This window comes from Stegostoma tigrinum, chromosome 47, assembly GCF_030684315.1.
Source record: "Stegostoma tigrinum isolate sSteTig4 chromosome 47, sSteTig4.hap1, whole genome shotgun sequence".
NCBI lineage: Eukaryota > Metazoa > Chordata > Chondrichthyes > Orectolobiformes > Stegostomatidae > Stegostoma > Stegostoma tigrinum.
The window spans coordinates 5,090,074-5,109,202 of NC_081400.1; positions in this window are offsets into that span (position 1 = coordinate 5,090,074).

A 19,129-nucleotide genomic window follows, 5' to 3' on the forward strand; every position below is an offset into this window, starting at 1 on the left:
GCCACATCCTGCCAATTTGAATACCTGGCCACAAACCTCTCTCTCTCTCTCTCTCCTCCCTCTCCCTCTCCCTCTCTCTCTGTCACCCTGGTGCCATTCATGGATCAAACTTCAGATCAGGTTGAGAATGTCCCTTGTACTGCATACCCAAGGTTATTTGCAGGCTCTCAATCGGGTATTTTATAACCCAGGTTTCCGGATGTAAATACCAGCTGTAAACATTCCCCGAGTGATTAGTCACCTCCTCACGAAATTCAAAACTCTCTGTCAATAATTAGCCCCAAGGGTTAGCCCTATCGTGACCCGAGCACCGACAAGGCACCACGCTACCTGGAGATCCATCTCACTCCACCGCCCCCCACCGCCCACCGCCTTCTCTTGTTGCCCGGGGGTCCCCAGAAGGAGACCCTGTCAATGTTCACAACCCAGGTAGCCACCCCGCCCCTCCAACGAGCAAGACGTGGTTGGAGTGCGGCTATTCGATGACAGAGGCCGGCGCAGCTGACACCCTATCCATCACCGCGTACGCACCCCCCACCCCCTCAACCTGCCCACTGCTTCGGTCCCAGCGCGAAGTGGAGACAAAAGGGATAAAGCCCCGACTCCTGCGCCCCCAACCAAAGGGGAGGCAAACCCTCTTTGGCTGGCCCCTCTCGGACCTCCTCACCAAATGTATGAGGGAAAGCAGTGTCTCTGTCACCTCCTCCAGCACCCCTCCATTACACCCTCCCCCTCCCTCTCTCTGTCGCCTCCTGCAACCCCCTACAGCCCCCCTCCCTATCTCTATCACCTCCCCAGCCCCCTACACCCCTCCCTATCTCAGCTACCTCCTCCAGCCCCTACACCCCTTCCAGCCCCCTACACCCCCTCCCTATCTCTGTCACCTCCTCCAGCGTCCTACACCCCCTCCCTATCTCTGTCACCTCCTCCAGCGTCCTACACCCCCTCCCTATCTCTGTCACTCCCTCCAGCCCCGTTACAGCTCCCTCCCTATCTCTGTCACCTCCTGCAACCCCCTACAGCACCCCCTCCTTATCTCTGTCACCCCCTCCCTATCTCTGTCACCTCCTGCAACCCCCTACAGCACCCCCTCCCTATTTCTGTCACCTCCTCCGCCCCCTACACCCTGTTCCCTATCTCTGTCACCCCCTCCAGCCCCCTACACCCCCTCCCTATCTCTGTCACCCCCTCCCTATCTCTGTCACCTCCTGCAACCCCCTACAGCCCCCCCTCCCTATTTCTGTCACCTCCTCCGCCCCTACACCCCCCTCCCTATCTCTGTCACCCCTTCTTTCCCCCTGCACCCCCTCCCTATCTCTGTCACCTCCTGCAGCCGTTAGACCCCCCTTCCCATGTCTGCAACCCCCTATGACCCTCTGAGCTCCTCCAAACCAGGCCTCTCGAGCACCCCCAGACTCCCATTGCCCCTCCATTGGCGGCTGTTACTTCAGCTGCCTGAGACGCGGGGAGAGGGGTCCTGAACTCAGGAATCCCATCCCTTAATCTCTCCTCCAATCACTCTCTGTCTCTCTGAAGGGTCTCGCTACGACGTCCAATCAATCTCTCATGCTCTGGTCCCTTACGGCTCCTAACCTGGGTGGAGTTGTGGGGCGTGAAGGGTTTAAATCCTTTATCCGACAACGTTCCGCAGTGAAGGGCGCTATGTGATCGCAGGCCTCATGACCCTGACTCCAGTGGGCAGACTGGAGGTGACGCTCCGTCCTGCCTATTCTCCCACAAAACCCCCGACCCACCACCACTGCCATCGCCATCACCTCATCCGCCACCCATACTTGGCATCGAGGAATGATTCAAGCCCTAAGCAGCGAGGCGTGCGGCACCTCAGATCCGTAAACGTTCTGGGGAATTTTCTGGAGTGTCCCTGAGTGAACCCCACCACCCGCCCGGAAACGTCTGGAAACACTGGCACTTTCCAGAGCAAGGGTGGCAGAGGGACCTCTCCCGGGCCGACACTGGGGATCATGGGCGTGTCTTCCCTCCAGTTAGGCCAATGCTCTGAGCTTGAGAACAACAACCATTTACATTTTCATAGCTTCCCTTTCTTCCAGTATATAATTTCTGCTATAATAGAGCAGGTTCATGCATTGGGAGGGTCATTGTTGCGGCTGTACAGGGCATTGGTTGGGGCCACTTTTGGAATACTGTGTTCAATTCTGGTCTCCTTGCTATAGGAAGGATGTTGTGAATTTGAAAGGGTTCAGCAAAAGATTTACAAGAATGTTGCCAGGCTTGGAGGATTTGGGCTATAGGGACTTGCTGAAGTAGGCTGGGGCTATTTTCACTAGAATGATGGAAGCTGAGGGGTGACCTTATGGAGATCTATAAAATTATGAGGGCGAATAGACAAGGTCTTTTCCGCAGGGTCGGGGAGCCCAAAACCAGAGGGGCATGAGGTGAAGGTGAGAGGGGAAAGATTTAAAAGGAACCCGAGAGGAAACTTTTTCACGGAGAGGGTGTATGGAATGAGCTGCCAGAGGAAGTGCTGGGGGCTGGTACAGTTACAGCATTTAAAATGCATTGGGATGGGGACATGGATAGGAAGGGGTTAGAGGGACAGAGGCCAAATGCTGGCAAATGGGACTAGGTCAGACTGGGATGTCTGGTTGGCACCGTCGAGGTCTGGCGAAAGGATCCATTTCTGTAATGTATAACTCTTTAAAAAACAGTCATGCACAGGATGTGGTTGTTGCTAGGTGGACCAGTGTCCATTCCCCGTTCTTAATCGTCCAGAGGACAGTTAACAGTCGAGTCAATAGCAGTGTTGGGCCTGGAGTCACATGTAGTCCCAGACCAGGGTAAGGATGGCAGATTTCATTCCCCCATGTGAACCCCATGGAGTTTTTCAGACCAATGGACGATTCATTAGGAATAACACCTGATTAGTGACCGGTCTGGATTGGCCGCACCGTGATTGAGCACCGTCCCCTGCCAAAAGTAAAAAGACACCCGTGTCCCCTTTGCAAACTGTTAAAGCCTTATTTAGCCCATACGTATAGGAGTGGAATTCGGCCCGTCAAGTGTGCTCCATCATTCGATCGTGGCTGAATTCTTTCTCTAACCTCATTCTCCCCATAACGTTTGACTCCCTGACTGATGTGAATCATACAATTCCTTAAATATGGAAGCACACCATTCAGCTCATTGAGCTCAGATTGACCCTCTGAAGAGCATCCCATCCAAACCCACCCACCTTCCCTATCCCTGTAACCCTGAAATTCCCATGGCTCACCCACCCTAACCCGCACATCCCTGGGCACTACGGGACAATTTAGCACGGCCAACCCACCCTAACCCGCACATCCCTGGGCACTACGGGACAATTTAGCACAGCCAATCCACCCTAACCCGCACATCCCTGGGCACTACGGGACAATTTAGCACGGCTCACCCACCCTAACCCGCACATCCCTGGGCACTAAGGGACAATTTAGCACGGCCAACCCACCCTAACCCGCACATCCCTGGGCACTACGGGACAATTTAGCACGGCCAATCCCTCCCTAACCTGCACATCCCTGGGCACTACGGGACAATTTAGCACGGCCAATCCCTCCCTAACCTGCACACCTTTGGACTGTGGGAGGAAACTGGAGCATCTGGAGGAATCCCACACAGACACAGAGAGAATGTGCAAACTCCACACAGATACAGTCGCCCAAGGATGGCGCAGTAAGACAACAGAAGTGACCACTGAGCCACTGTGCTCCTCTGAACCTGTCTATCTCTGTCTTAAATACACACAGTGACCTGGCTTCCTGAATGAATCGTCTAGATGAAGCTGCTAGGCCTAACTGCTCAACCCTAGTTGCCCGTTGAGCCAAGTCTCTCACTCAGGGCCATTTCAGAGGATGGTTAAGGGTTGGCTGTGGACCTGGAGAATAGGCCCAGACCAGCTAAGCACGGCAGATTTCTCTGAATTCCAGTTTTGTGTTGAATTCACAGCACACCAACTGCCGTGGTGTGATTTTCCCTGTTATCTCAAGCGGAAGGTGTTTGTGTGAGGGATGCCAGGGTTTTATCCAGCGCCAGCATCACAGAGATTTTCCCCTGGCGTATTAGAAGGCCTCACATGCCAGAGCGTGAGTCATGAAGGGTTTTGCATTCCTGTAGCATCTTTTGCAACCTCAGGATGTTGCAGAATCATTGATGGCCAGTGACACAGCCCTGATGTATTGCAATTGAAATTATGTCGACACAAGGCAAGATCCCACGGGCAGCAAAGTCACAATGACCAGACGCTTTGACATTCTGACAGTGCCTGCTCCCTCAGCACTGTTCCTCTGACAGTGCCTGCTCCCTCAGTGCTGTTCCTCTGACAGTGCCTGCTCCCTCGGAGCTGACCCTCTGACAGTGCCTGCTCCCTCAGCACTGTTCCTCTGACAGTGCCTGCTCCCTCAGCACTGTTCCTCTGACAGTGCCTGCTCCCTCAGCACTGATCCTCTGACAGTGCCTGCTCCTTCAGCACTGATCCTCTGACAGTGCCTGCTCCCTCAGCACTGACCCTCTGACAGTGCCAGCTCCCTCGGAGCTGACCCTCTGACAGTGCCTGCTCCTTCAGCACTGATCCTCTGACAGTGCCTGCTCCCTCAGCACTGACCCTCTGACAGTGCCTGCTCCTTCAGCACTGACCCTCTGTCAGTGCAGCCCTGACCTGGTCCCAGGCTTGTCGGCCTGAATTGCAGGCCCCAGGTCTCTGGCGTGGTGCAGTCCACGAGCAACTACACCAGGCCTCTGAGGTGAGAGAGAGTATATGCGCTCCAACTCAGGCAATACTGTTGCTCCGAAACAGACGCCTGAGAGGCAGGAGTTCTGGATGTCTCTCAGGGAATTAGCGAAATGTGAGAACCTCAGAGGGAGAGCAGCAGTTTAACGTTCAGCATTGGAGCTGCAAATGGGAATAACCTACTATTCAGCCACTATCTGTTTAAAAAAAATTTCCATCATCTTTGTGTTAGGCTTTTGCTTTGCTTCGTGTGTTCGACATTACGAAACATCTGACACGTGTTTTATTGCTGTGGAACACTCTGAGGCTATAAAAGGCACTAGGGAAATGAAAGCTGCTGTTTCTCTTTGTGTTTGACCCTCTCATACAGACTGTGAAACTCGCAATAAAACTAACAAACCCCTCAGCTGGCACAATTGCAGGCGCTGCCTTTCGGAAAGGCACATCAGGGCAGGACTTATACACTTAATGGTGAGGCCCTGGGGAGTGTCGCTGAACAGAGAGACCTTGGGTGGGGAGCAGGTACAGAGCTCCCTGAAAGTGGAGTTGCAGGTAGACAGGGCGGTGAGGAAGGTGCTCGGTACGCTCGCCTTTATGGGTCAGTGCGTTGAGTAGAGGGAGTTGGGAGGGCCATGTTGGGGCTGTACAGGACATTGGTTAGGGCCACTTTGGGAATACTGCGTCCAATCCCGGTCTCTCTGCTACAGGAAGGATGTTGTGAAAGGGTCAGGAAAGATTTACAGGGATGTTGGAGGGTTTGAGCTACAGGGAGAGGCTGGGGCTGTTTTCCCCGGAGCGTCAGAGGCTGAGGGGGGGGACCTTATAGAGGTTTATAAACCCATGAGGGGCATGGGTAGGGGGGATAGACAAGGTCTTTCCCCTCAGTTGGGGTAGGGGAGAGTCCAAAACTAGAGGGGCATAGGTTTAAGGTGAGAGGGGAGAGGGAAGGGCAACTTTTTCACACAGAGGGTGGTGCGTGTATGAAACGAGTTGCCAGAGGAAGTGGGTGGGGGCTGGTACAGTTACAGCATTTAAAAGGCATCTGGATAGGGATATGAATAGGAAAGGTTTGGAGGAATATGGGCCAAATGCTGGCAAATGGGACGAGATTAATTTAGGGTATTTGGGTCAGCATGGACAAGTTGGACCGAAGGGTCCGCTTCCGTGCTGCACAGCTCTCGGACTGTATGACTTTATGTTGGTGCCAGTTTGCCTACTAGACAGAGGCAGCTACTCCAGGGCTGATCAGGACTTTGCAACAAGATTCCCAGGCCACAGTTGGGCTGAAACAGAATCAGAAATCGCTGGCGAGACTCAGCAGATCTGGCAGCATCTGTGGGAAGAAAGCAGAGTTAATATTTCAAGCCCATTGACTCTTCAGGGAAGGAAATTGCCCTCCTTGCCAGGTCTGGCCCACATGTGACTCCAGACCCACAGCAATGTGGTTGACTCTTAACTGCCCTCTGGGCAATGAATGTTGGCCTAGCCAGCAATGCCCTCATCCTGTGAATAAATCTTTAAAAAAAAAGTCTCAACAAAGAAATGAAACCAGACAGACCAAGTGGATTCAACCTGGGCACCAGAAAAGACATTGGCAGAAACAGCCCTGTCGACCCTGCGAAGCCCTCCTCACTAGCATCTGGGGGTTAGTGCCAACACTGGGAGGGCTGACTCACAGACTAGTCAAGCAACCGTCTGACATAGTCACATTCACAGAATCACACCTTACAGACACTGTCCCAGACACCACCATCACCATCCCTGGGTATGTCCTGTCCGCCACCCGGCAGAACAGACCCAGCAGAGGGGGCCGCACAGTGGGATACAGTTGGGAGGCAGTTGCTCTGGGAGTCCTCAACATTGAGTCTGGACCCCATGAAGTCTCATGGCTTCAGGTTTAACACAGGCAAGGAAACCTCCTGCTGGTTACCACATACCGTCCTCCCCCAGCTGATGAATCGGTACGCCCTCAATGTTGAATATCACTTAGAGGAAGCACTGAGGATGGCAAGGGCACAAAATGTACTCTGGGTGGGGGACTTCACTGTCCACCACCAAGAGAGGCTCGGCAGCAGTCCTACTGATCGGGCTGGTCGGGTCCTAAAGGACACAGCTGCTAGGCTGGGTCTGCAGCAGGTGGTGAGGGAACCAACAAGAGGGGAAACACATATTTGACCTCATCCTTACCAATCTGCCAGCTGCAGAGGCATCTGCCCATGACAGTATCGGTAAGAGTGACCATCTCACAGTCCTTGTGGAGACAGAGTCCCGCCTTCACATTGAGAATAACCTCCATTGTGTGTGTGGCACTATCCCCGTGCTCAATGGGACAGACTTCACACACTGTGGATTTGTGGGTGTGTGTATATCTGGGTATGAGAGCGAGTGACTGTGTGTATAAATGTGTGTGTGTGTGTGTCTGAGTGTATGTGTGTGTGTGAGAGAGAGTGTGTGTGTGAGAGTGTGCGTGTGTGAGAGAGAGTGTGTGTGTGAGAGTGTGTGTGTGTGAGAGTGTGTGTGTGAGTGTGTGTGTGTGAGTGTATGTGTGTGTGTGAGTGTGTGTGTGTGTGTGTGTGTGTGTGTGTGTGTGTGAGTGTGTGTGTGTGTGTGTGTGAGTGTATGTGTGTGTGAGTGTGTGTGTGTGAGTGTATGTGAGTGTGTGTGTGTGTGTGTGTGTGTGTATGTGTGTGTGTGAGTGTATGTGCGTATGAGAGTGTGTGTGTGTGTGTGTGTGTGTGTGTGTGTGTGTGTGTGTGTGTGTGTGTGTGAATGAGGTAGACAGGGCTCTGCGAGGAAATATGGTCAGCAGAGTTTTGACTGAGTTGATGGGGTAGAGTTTAGAAGAATAAGAAGTGACCTTATTGAAACATACAAGATCCGTAGGGGAAAATTGACAGGGGAGATGTGGGATGATTGTTTCCCCTTGTGTGGGAAAGTCTAGGACCAGAGGGACACGCTCTCAGAATAAGGGGTTGTCCATTGAAGACAGAGATGGGGAGGAATTTCTTCTCCCTCCGAGGGAGTGAACCTGGGGAATACTTTACCGCAGATGTTGGGGGTGGGGGGTGCTGTAGTGAGGTGAGACAACAGTGAGATGACTTCCCCACCTCCTCCATCCTCAATAACCTCAATTCCCATTGCTTCTGTGTGTGAGAGTAGGGCATCCTCCAGAACAGGTTAAAGCACAATTCGTCAGACAGCATGATCTCATTCCTCAGCTATGGAAAAGCCGCAGAGATGTCGGGGAGAAAGAAAATTATAGTCTGCTTCGAGATCACAGCCTTATTTGGTCATAACAGAGAACTTGAAATTTGCAACCACTGTCCACAGCCTCAGAAAATCCTTAAATCACGAGGAGGCTGATCCTTCAAATTCAAACCAGGACATCTGTGGGGGGATGGGGGCAGCTCAAAGCGGGTGGCTGAATGGCCTCCTGTTCCTGTATAACACGCTTACGGAGGTTAAATAGCCTCTTGATCCTGTGTAACAAGTTCAAGGAGTGGGGGAAGCGCTGATTGCCTCCTGTTCATAGAACATAAAACATTACAGCACAGTACAGGCCCTTCAGCCCCCGATGTTGTGCCGACCTGTCATACCGATCTCAAGCCCATCTAACCTACACTATTCCATGTACGTCCATATGCTTGTCCAATGACAACTTAAATGTACCTAAAGTTGGCGAATCTACAACCATTGCAGGCAAAGCGTTCTATTCCCTTACTACTCTCTGAGTAAAGAAACTACCTCTGACATCTGTCCTATATCTTTCACCCCTCAATTTAAAGCTATGCCCCCTCGTGCTCGCTGTCACCATCCTAGGAAAAAGGCTCTCCCTATCCACCCTATCTAACCCTCTGATTATTTTATATGTTTCTATTAAGTCACCTATCAACCTTCTTCTCTCTAATGAAAACAGCCTCAAGTCCCTCAGCCTTTCCTCGTAAGACCTTCCCTCCATACAAGGCAACATCCTAGTAAATCTCCTCTCCACTCTTTCCAAAGCTTCCACATCCTTCTTATAATGCGGTGACCAGAACTGTACACAATACTCCAAGTGCGGCCGCACCAGAGTTTTGTACAGCTTCACCATAACCTCTTGGTTCCGGAACTCGATCCATCTATTAATTAAAGCTAAAACACTGTATGCCTTCTTAACAGCCCTGTCAACCTGGGTGGCAACTTTCAATGATCTGTGTACATGGACACCGAGATCTCTCTGCTCATCTACACTACCAAGAATCTTACCATTAGCCCTGTACTTTGCCTTCCGGTTACTCCTACCAAAGTGCATCACCTCACACTTGTCTGCATTAAACTCCATTTGCCACCTCTCAGCCCAGCTCTGCAGCTTATCTATGTCTCTCTGCAACCTACAGCATCTCTACAACCATCAGCATATTCCCTGTGTAACAGGCTCACGGAGGGGGATGCTGAATGGCCTCCTGTTCCTTGTGTAACAGGAGCAAGGAAGGGGGGCTGAATGGCCTCCCATTTCTGTGTAACAGGCTTAGGGAGGGGGCTGAATGGCGTCCTGCTGTTCAGTATAACAGGTTCAGGGAAGGGGGCTGAATGGCCTCCTGCTGTTTAGTATAACAGGCTCAGGGAGGGGGATGAATGGCCTCCTGTGGTTCAGTTTAACAGGCTCAGGGAGGGGGCTGAATGGCCTCCTGCAGTTCAGTATAACAGGTTCAGGGAGGGGGCAGAATGGCCTCCTCCTGTTCAGTATAACAGGCTCAGGTAGGGGGCTGAGTGGCCTCCTGCTGTTCAGTATAACAGGCTCAGGGAGGGCAATGAATGGCCTCCTGCTATTTAGTATAACAGGCTGAGGGAGGGCAATGAATGGCCTCCTGCTGTTCAGTATAACAGGCTCAGGGAGGGCAATGAATGGCCTCCTGCTGTTTAGTATAACAGGCTGAGGGAGGGCAATGAATGGCCTCATGCTGTTTAGTATAACAGGCTCAGGGAGGGGGCTGAATGGCCTCCTGCTGTTTAGTATAACAGGCTCAGGTGGGTGGCTGAATGGCCTCCTGCAGTTCAGTATAACAGGCTCAGGGAGGGGGTTGAATGGCCTCCTGCTGTTTAGTATAACAGGCTCAGGGAGGGCAATAAATGGCTTCCTGCAGTTCAGTTTAACAGGCTCAGGTAGGGGGCTGAGTGGCCTCCTGCTGTGCATTTTGCCAGTCACTGTGGGGTAGCATGCTGTGTCAGTATCCATTTCGCAGCGAGCCAAGCTGGAAACATACAAATAAAGATTTATTTGGCCACACAGTACTGTGGGTGAGTGTTGGGATCTGTTAGGAGCTGGTTCCGAGCCAGCCACCACATCCTTTTGCAAAAAAAGGAACAATTTGTCCCTTATACAGACAGGCTGCAACATTCCCATATCCGGATGTTTGTGCATAACATTGCAAATCCGACTGAGGTCGGAGATGGCCTATATCCCAGTGTGTCCACAACTGATGCCACAGCCTATGATATCCGAAATCATGTCCCTGTGGCAAAGTGAGCCTGGACACGCAGGCGTTGCCAGTTTGTTATTTCTGGGCAGATCGGACTCATATCCCATTACTTAGGCACATCTGGGTCTCCATGACCATAGTTAGCCATTCTGCGGCCGCAGGGAGTAGCGCAGAGATACAGGTTGAAATTTTATAGTGATGCCCCACATGGTGGAACGTCCAGGGCCCGCAATTGTTCGAAGCATAAAATAATGAACTCAGACCTTGACTCCCCAATAATCTTCATGCAAAAACAAAACTCTGGATTAGATTCCAGTCTGTAACTCCCTCCCAGGGATCTGTTATTCTGTATATAAACCCCACCCCGAACCCCCTCGATCAGATTCCAGTCTGTAACTCCTTCCCAGGGATCTGTTATTCTGTACATAAACCACACCAAACCCCCCCCGATCACATTCCAGTCTGTATCTCCCTCCCGGGGTATCTGTTATTCTGTATATAAACCCACCCGAACCCCCTCGATCAGATTCCAGTCTGTAACTCCCTCCCAGGGGGTATCTGTTATTCTGTATATAAACCCCCCCGAACCCCCTCGATCAGATTCCAGTCTGTAACTCCCTCCCGGGGTATCTGTTATTCTGTATATAAACTGCCCCAAATCCCTCGATCAGATTCCAGTCTGTAACTGCGACCCGGGGTATCTGTTATTCTGTATATAAACCCCCACGAACCCCCTCGATCAGATTCCAGTCTGTATCTCCCTCTCGGGGTATCTGTTATTCTGTATATAAACCCACCCGAACCCCCTCGATCAGATTCCAGTCTGTAACTCCCTCCCAGGGGGTATCTGTTATTCTGTATATAAACCCCCCTGAACCCCCTCGATCAGATTCCAGTCTGTAACTCCCTCCCGGGGTATGTGTTATTCTGTATATAAACCCCCCCCGAACTCCCTCGATCAGATTCCAGTTTGTAACTCCCTCCCGGGGGGTATCTGTTATTCTGTATATAAACCCCCCCCCGAACCCCCTCGATCAGATTCCAGTCTGTAACTCCCTCCCGGGGTATCTGTTATTATGTATATAAACTCCCCCGAACCCCCTCAATCAGATTCCAGTCTGTATCTCCCTCTCGGGGTATCTGTTATTCTGCATATAGACCACCTGAACCCCCTCAATCAGATTCCAGTCTGTAACTCCCTCCCGGGGTATCTGTTATTCTGTATATAAACCCCCCCCCCCACCCCCGAACGCCTCGATCACATTCCAGTCTGTATCTCCCTCCCGGGGTATCTGTTATTCTGTATATAAACCCCCCCGAACCCCCTCGATCAGATTCCAGTCTGTATCTCCCTCTCGGGGTATCTGTTATTCTGTATATAAACCACCTGAACCCCCTCAATCAGATTCCAGTCTGTAACTCCCTCCCGGGGTTTCTGTTATTCTGTATATAAACCACCCCCCCCAACCTCTCAATCACATTCCAGTCTGTATCTCCCTCTCGGGTTATCTGTTATTCTCTATATAAACCCCCCCCGAACCCCCTCGATCAGATTCCAGTCTGTAACTGCGTCCCGGGGTATCTGTTATTCTGTATATAAACACCCCTGAACCCCCTCGATCAGATTCCAGTCTGTAACTCCCTCCCGGGGTATCTGTTGTTCTGTATATAAACCCCCCCCCCCCGAACCCCCTCGATCAGATTCCAGTCTGTAACTCCCTCCTGGGGTATCTGTTATTCTGTATATAAACCACCCCGAATCCCTCGATGAGATTCCAGTCTGTAACTCCCTCCCGGGGAACTGAGATTCAACATTGTATCAGAGATAGTGGGAACTGCAGATGCTGGAGAATCTGCGATAACAAAGTGTGGAGCTAGATGAACACAGCAGGCCAAGCAACATCTTAGGAGGGCAAAAACTGATGTTTCAGGCCTAGACCCTTCATCAGACCCTTTTCTGATGAAGGGTCTCGGCCCGAAACATCAGCTTTTGAGCTCCTAAGATGCCGCTTGGCCTGCTGTGTTCATCCAGCTCCACACTTTGTTATCTGAGATTCAACATTTATGTCTGTATTGTTCACTCAGCATAGCACTGATCTTTTTGACAGTAATGGGAACGCTTGGCCTCAGATGACAGGATGTGTATCAGTTATCGTGCAAGTTGTCAAAATGAAGCTCCTCGCCAGAAATGCCACTTCTCAGTCGAACTGCTTTTTTCAAAATCTTGGTGTGATTATTTCTTCAAGCATTCCTTAACTCCCTCTTTCAGGTGAATAAAGGACATGACATGGCAGTGGACAGTAGGAAGAGAGTTCCCCCTGGTGTCCTGGGGCCAATATTTACCCCTCATAGAGCTGTACAGCATGGACACCGACACTTCAGTCCAACCTGTCCATGCTGACCAGATATCCTAGATAAATCTAATCCCATTTAATGGCATTTGGCTCATACCACACTAAACCCTTCCTATCCATGTCCCCATCCACATGCTTTTTAAATGTTGTAGCTGTACCAGTCTCCACCACTTCCTCTGGCAGCTCCTTCCATACACTGCATGAAAAAGTTGCCCGTCAGGTCCCTTTTATATCTTTCACCTCTCACCTTAAACCTCTGCCCCTCTAGTCTTGGAATCCCCCACCCCAGGGGATGCCCCTCATGATTTTATAAACCTCTATAAGGTCACCCCTCAGCCTCCGTTGCTCCAGGAAAAACAGCCCCGGCCTATTCGGCCTCTCCCTATAGCTCCAACCCTGGAAACACCCATGTGAATCTTTTCTGAGCCCTTTCAAGCTTCACAACATCCTTCCTATAGCAGGGAGACCACAATGTCACCATCACGCAGACATTGGTGGAATCTTGCTGTGCCGAGCGACAGCAGTGACCACACTTCGGAAAGCTCCTGAAGTACTGAAAGGCTCAAGTGTAATAATAAATCTCTGAAGAAGCAAGGGAAAGGAGAATTTCCAGAAGGTCTTTGATAAGGTGGCACATGTGAGGCTTTTTACTAAGAGACCATCGGGTTGGGAAACATATATTAGCAAGGATAGAGGATAGGCTACAGAGCATTGGGATTATGCTTGCATTTTCAGGATGGCAACCTGCAATCAGCAGAGAGTCTCAGGCATCAATTATTTAAAATATTCATCAATGACTTGGATGAGGGGTGTGAATGTATTCTAGCCGTGTTTGCAGATGACTCAGAATAAGTGAGAACCCAAGTAAGAATCTGCAGATCAGTTCAGCAAAACAAAACTTGGCAGACGGAATATAGTATGGAAAAATGTGAGATGATGCAGGAAGTATACAGGAGTTGAATGTGATTTAAATGGAAAAAACAGGTTGAAGAAAGCTGCAGAAAGGAATTAATCCTCATGCATTGACCACAGAAAGCTAGCATCCCAGGTCAGCAGGTAATAGGGACAGCGAACACAGTATTGGCCTTTATTTCAAAGGGAATAGATTGTCAGTATTGTGGGCTGGTGCGTGTATGGAAGGAGCTGCCAGAGGAAGTGGGTGGAGGCTGGTACAGTTATAGCATTTAAAAGGCATCTGGACAGGGACATGAGTAGGAAGGGTTTAGGTGGATATGGGCCAAATGCTGGCAAATGGGATTAGATTAATTTAGCATATCTGGTTGGCACGGATGAATTGGACTGAATGGTCTGTTTCTGTGCTGTACATCTCCACGATTCTTTCTAAAACTAAGCAAAGACTCCAGTCACACCACAGCTAGAATAGTGTGAACAGTTTTGGACCTCCTTATCTAAGGGCAGATAGGTTGCTAAAGGAGGCAGTCCAAAGCAGATTCGCCTGGCTGAGCCCAGTTGTGCAGGAGATTCTCACGAGGAGAGGTTGAGAAGATTGGGGGCCTACACTCACTGGAGTTTAGGAAAATAAGAGATGACCTGATTGAAATGTACAAGATTCTTAGAGGGGAAATTGACAGGGGAGTTGTGGGGAGGGTGTTTCCCCTTGTGTGGGAGAATCTAGAATGGGTGGGGGGCATCACCTCAGAATAAGGGGTGGCCTGTTGAACACAGAGATGAGGAGCAATTTCTTCTCTCCGATGTGGAATTCCTTACCTCAGAAGGTTGTCAAGGCTGAGACAGATTCTGAATCAGGAAGTGGGGGTCGCATGGCTCTAGGGGAAAAGGCAGGAAAGTGGATGTTGAGGATGATCAGATCAGCCATTGATCGGCAGAGATGACTTGATGGGCTGAATGGCTGAGGAAAGCGCCTACGACTTAGGATTTTGAAGAAATGCAGCCTATCTGTTTCTCTCCCCTACCCACTGTCCACTTGCAATGCAGAGTGATGCCTACAGTATGAGTTCAATTTCTGAACTGCCTGGGGCTCTCATTAAGACCCTGCCTCCTCAGTCTCACTTGGTCACCCTCAGGTTAAACTCATGTCCCAGTTGTCTCTCTCTCTAACGACAGGAGGGTGGAGAATTTTCTTGATGAGGGACAGTATGTATTGCCCCCTCCCTAATTGCCCAGGGGGCAGTTCAGAGTCAACCACATTGCTGTGGGTCTGGAGTCACGCGTAGGCCAGACCAAGTAAGGATGGCAGTTTCCTTCCCTAAAGGGCATTTTCCTCGTTTCGTTCACTTGTGGGATATGGGGGCATAGCTGGCTGGCCAGTGTTTATTACCAACGTTAGCTAACCTTGAACTGAGGCCATTTGTGGGTCTGGCATCATGTGTAGGTCAGAGGACAGCAAAAGGACATTAGTGAACCTGATGGGTTTTTCTAAACAGTCAATGGATTCTTAATTCAAGACTTCTTCCCTATCTCTGTATCTCCTCCAGCCCCCTACACGCCCTCGATATCTCTGTATCTCCTCCAGCCCCCTACACCCCTCCCTATCTCTGTCACCTCCTCCAGCCCCCTACACCCCTCCCTATCTCTACCACCCCCTCCAGACCCCTACACCCCCTCCCTATCTCTGTCACCCTCTCCATCCCCTACACCCCCTCCCTATCTCTGTCACCCCCTCCAGACCCCTACACCCCCTCCCTATCTCTGTCACCTCCTCCAGCCCCCTACACCCCCTCCCTATCTCTGTCACCCCCTCCAGCCCCCTACACCCCCTCCCTATCTCTGTCACCTCCTCCAGCCCCTACACCCCCTTCCTATCTCTGCCACCCCCTCCAGACCCCTACATTCTCTTCCTATCCCTGTCACTTCCTCCAGCACCCCCTACACCCCCTCCCTATGTCCATCACCTCCTACACCCCTCTGAGGTCTCTGTGCTTCTCTAATGTTAAGTGTTGAACGTCCTCCGATTCCCAGCGGCCTGCCAACTGGGGCTGTGGGTTCATTTGCCTCGCCTGGTGCGAGCCCTGGGGAGCAACGCACAAGGCACAGCCAGGCAGTGGGTAAAGGTGAAAGTTGGTTTGAAATCTCACTGCAAACCGACTGGGCTATAATTCAGCTCTGAGTGGCTAAGCCTGTGGTGCTTTGGAAAGTTAACCAGCCTGGAGTAGCGCCAAAGAATCTGTTTTTTTGTGAGGTTAATTAAAGAGTCAAGTTGAATGAAATGTTTGCAAAGGAACGGAAGTTAATGTCATGAGTTTGGTTGGGATGATATTCACCATGTCATCACTAACTTTCTGCAGGAAGTTTGGGGTTGGATGAGGTCTTTTCTTAAAAAAAATTCCATCATCATTGACGGTCCCAGGAGAAGGGGAGTGCTGTGTTCTGCCAGCTGCCAATGCCCCTTCAGTGGGCATGGGGCAATTATCCCGGTGTCATTGTGGCTCTCTCACTGTGCCAGCCGCCCTCCACACAATTCATCCTTAATGAATTTGTAGAATCTCTTAGGATGCTCCCTCACCTTCCTTACTAAAGCGATCTCATGTCACCTTTTTGCCCTCCTGACTTCCCAGAGAGAGAGAGAGACTTAAAAAGAAGAATGTGAGTTTGCTCGCTGAGCTGGAAGGTTCGTTTTCAGACGTTTCGTCACCATTCTAGGTAACATCATCAGTGAGCCTCTGACGAAGCGCTGGTGCTATGTCCCGCTTTCTATTTATCTGGTTAGGTTCTTCTCAAAACTCGCTACTTAAAAGAAAGACCTGAAGGGAATTTTTTTTTACAGAGAGAGAGGTTCGCATGTGGAATGCACTTCCTGAGGAAGTGGTGGATGTGGGAGCAGTTACAACATTTAAAAGACATTTGGAAAAGTACATAAATGGGAAAGGTTTGGAGGGATATGGGCCCCAGGCAGGCGGGACTAGTTTAGTTGGGGATTAGGGTCGGCACTGACTGGTTGGGCCGAAAGGTCTGTTTCCGTGCTGTGTGACTCTACTCTACTGCTTTTAACCCCTTTTAGGGATGCACTCAATCCCTGCTGTCTATACTTACTTTAGATCAATGTGAGGTGCTGCATTTTGGAAAGGCACATCAGGGCAAGACTTTATACACTTAATGGTAAGGTCCTGGGGAGTGTTGCTGAGCAAACAGACCTTGGGGGGGGCAGGTACAGAGCTCCCTGAAAGTGGAGTTGCAGGTGGACAGGGCGGTGAGGAAGGTGTTTGGTACGCTTACCTTTACTGGTCAGTGCGTTGAGTAAAGGGAGTTGGGAGGGCCATGTTGCAGCTGTACAGGACATTGGTTAGGGCCAGTTTGGAAATACTGCGTTCAATCCTGGTCTCCCTGCTCCAGGAAGGATGTTGTGAAAGGGTCAGAAAAGATTTACAGGGATGTCAGAGGGTTTGAGCTACAGGGAGAGGCTGAATAGATTCTGGCCGAATTAATTTAGGGTATCTGGTCAGCATGGATGAGTCGGACCGAAGGGTCTGCTTCCATGTTGTACAACTCTGTGACTCTAAACGTTGTCACCGCACCTTCATCCAGCACTTCCTCTGCCAGTTCATTCCACACACGAGCTACACTCTGCGTAAAACATTTCCCCTCAGGTCCTTTTTAGATCTTTCTCCTCTTGCACCCCACCCCGAACACCCCCTGTTGTTAAAAAGACACCATGCCCCTCATGATTTTATAAAGCTCTTTCAAGTCATCCTTCAACTTCGTGTGCTCCAGTTATAAAAGTCCTGGTGTCTCCAAATATCTCCATTCCTGGCAACATCCTGGTAAATGCTCTCTGAACCCTTTCCAGTTTAATAATATCCTTCCCATTACCAGAACTGGACACAGTGCTCCAGAAGAGGCCTCACCAACGTCCCTGTACAACCTCAACGTGACGTTCCCAACTCCTCTACTCAAGTTCTTGAAAGACAGGTTAAGTGGGTTCAAGAGAGAATGAGACCTATTTACAAGTCAGTGAAAATAGAATGTACAGAACACGTTGTTGCTAGGAAACTCTGAATTCAACAGGCACACACAATCAGCAAATATCTCCGTGATTTTCTGATGTAATTAAACATATCAAGTCATGCAATCCATTGAGGAGATGTGGGCGTTGCTGGCTGGGCCCGGTATTTATTTGTCCCCTACAGTTGGCCACATGGAGAAGATTGGGGGTGAGCTGCTAAATAGGGAGAGAGGGGGAGGCGGGTAGAAGATTGATAAAGGAGAAGATAGGAGGAGAGGAGACAGACAGGTCAAGGGGGCGGGGATGGAGCCAGCAAAGGTGAATGTAGGTGGGGAGGTAGGGAGGGGATATGTCAGTCCGGGGAGGACAGACAGGTCAAGGGGGTAGGATGAGGTTAGTAGGTGGGAAACAGGGGTCCGAGCTTGAGGTGGGAGGAGGGGATAGGTGAGAGGAAGAACAGGTTAGGGAGGGGGGGATGAGCTTGGCTGGTTTTGGGATGCGGTGGGGGAAGGGGAGATTTTGAAACTTGTGAAGTCCACATTGATACCATTGGGCTGCAGGGTTCCCAGGCGGAATATGAGTTGCTGTTCCTGCAACCTTCGGGTGGCATGGTTGTGGCACTGCAAGAGGCCCAGGATGGACCTGCCTTCCAAGAAGTGGGATTGGGGAGCTGAAATGGATCGCGACTAGAGAGGTGCAGTTGTTTGTCGCGAACTGAGCTAGGTGTTCCGCAAAGGGACCTATCTGCTCCTCTATCCATTTTCCATCCACCTCTCCCTCTCTCCCTATTTATTTCAGAATCCCCTTCCCCTCCCCCATTTCTGAAGAAGGGTCCAGACCCGAAACCGCATGTAAATATATTTTCCTTCACTACATTCCCTCCTGTTGAGTCTCAAAGCGCCTTAAGCCAAATGACCCTCGTTTGTGGGTGAAGCATTTTGCCGAGGGGTGGCATCAGAGCCTTGCTCAAAAGCTGAACAGTTGACACGTTCCTGCAGAGCGAGGCTTGAGATTGTCAGGTCTGATTCATGCGCTTCCAGACTACCACAGGCTGAATCTCCAGCAAATAGACAAAGCTTAACAAATAAACAAACAAGTGTCGGACAGCTATCAAGAAATTCTTGATCAAAAATGGATAACATTGAAAACAGACACAATATCAACATCTCCAGATATATTTAGGCAGGGCGACTGAGAGAGCTGGATCACAGAGATCGATTTTAAGGAGCATCATAATCAAGGAATTCAAGGGAATTCCTGAGCTCAGGACCGTAGTCCAAAGGTAGCTGAAGGCATGGCCGCCTAATGAAGGAGGGATGGGAATCTGGCGGGGCTTGGTGTGCTTGAGAGGCTGGGATTGGAGGATTGGGGGAGGTGACAAAGATAGGGAGGGGCTATTGGGGGCAAGAGAAGGCGACAGAGATAGGGAGGTGGTGTAGGGGGCTGGAGAAGGCGACAGAGATAGGGAGGTGGTGTAGGAAGCTGGAGGGGGTGACAGAGATAGGGAGGGGATGTAGGGGGCTGGAGAAGGTGACAGAGATAAGGAGGGGGTGTAGGATGCTGGAGGGGGTGACAGAGATAGGGAGAGGATGTAGGGGGCTGAAGCAGCTGACAGAGATAGAGAGGGGGTGTAGGGGGCTGGAGGAGGTGA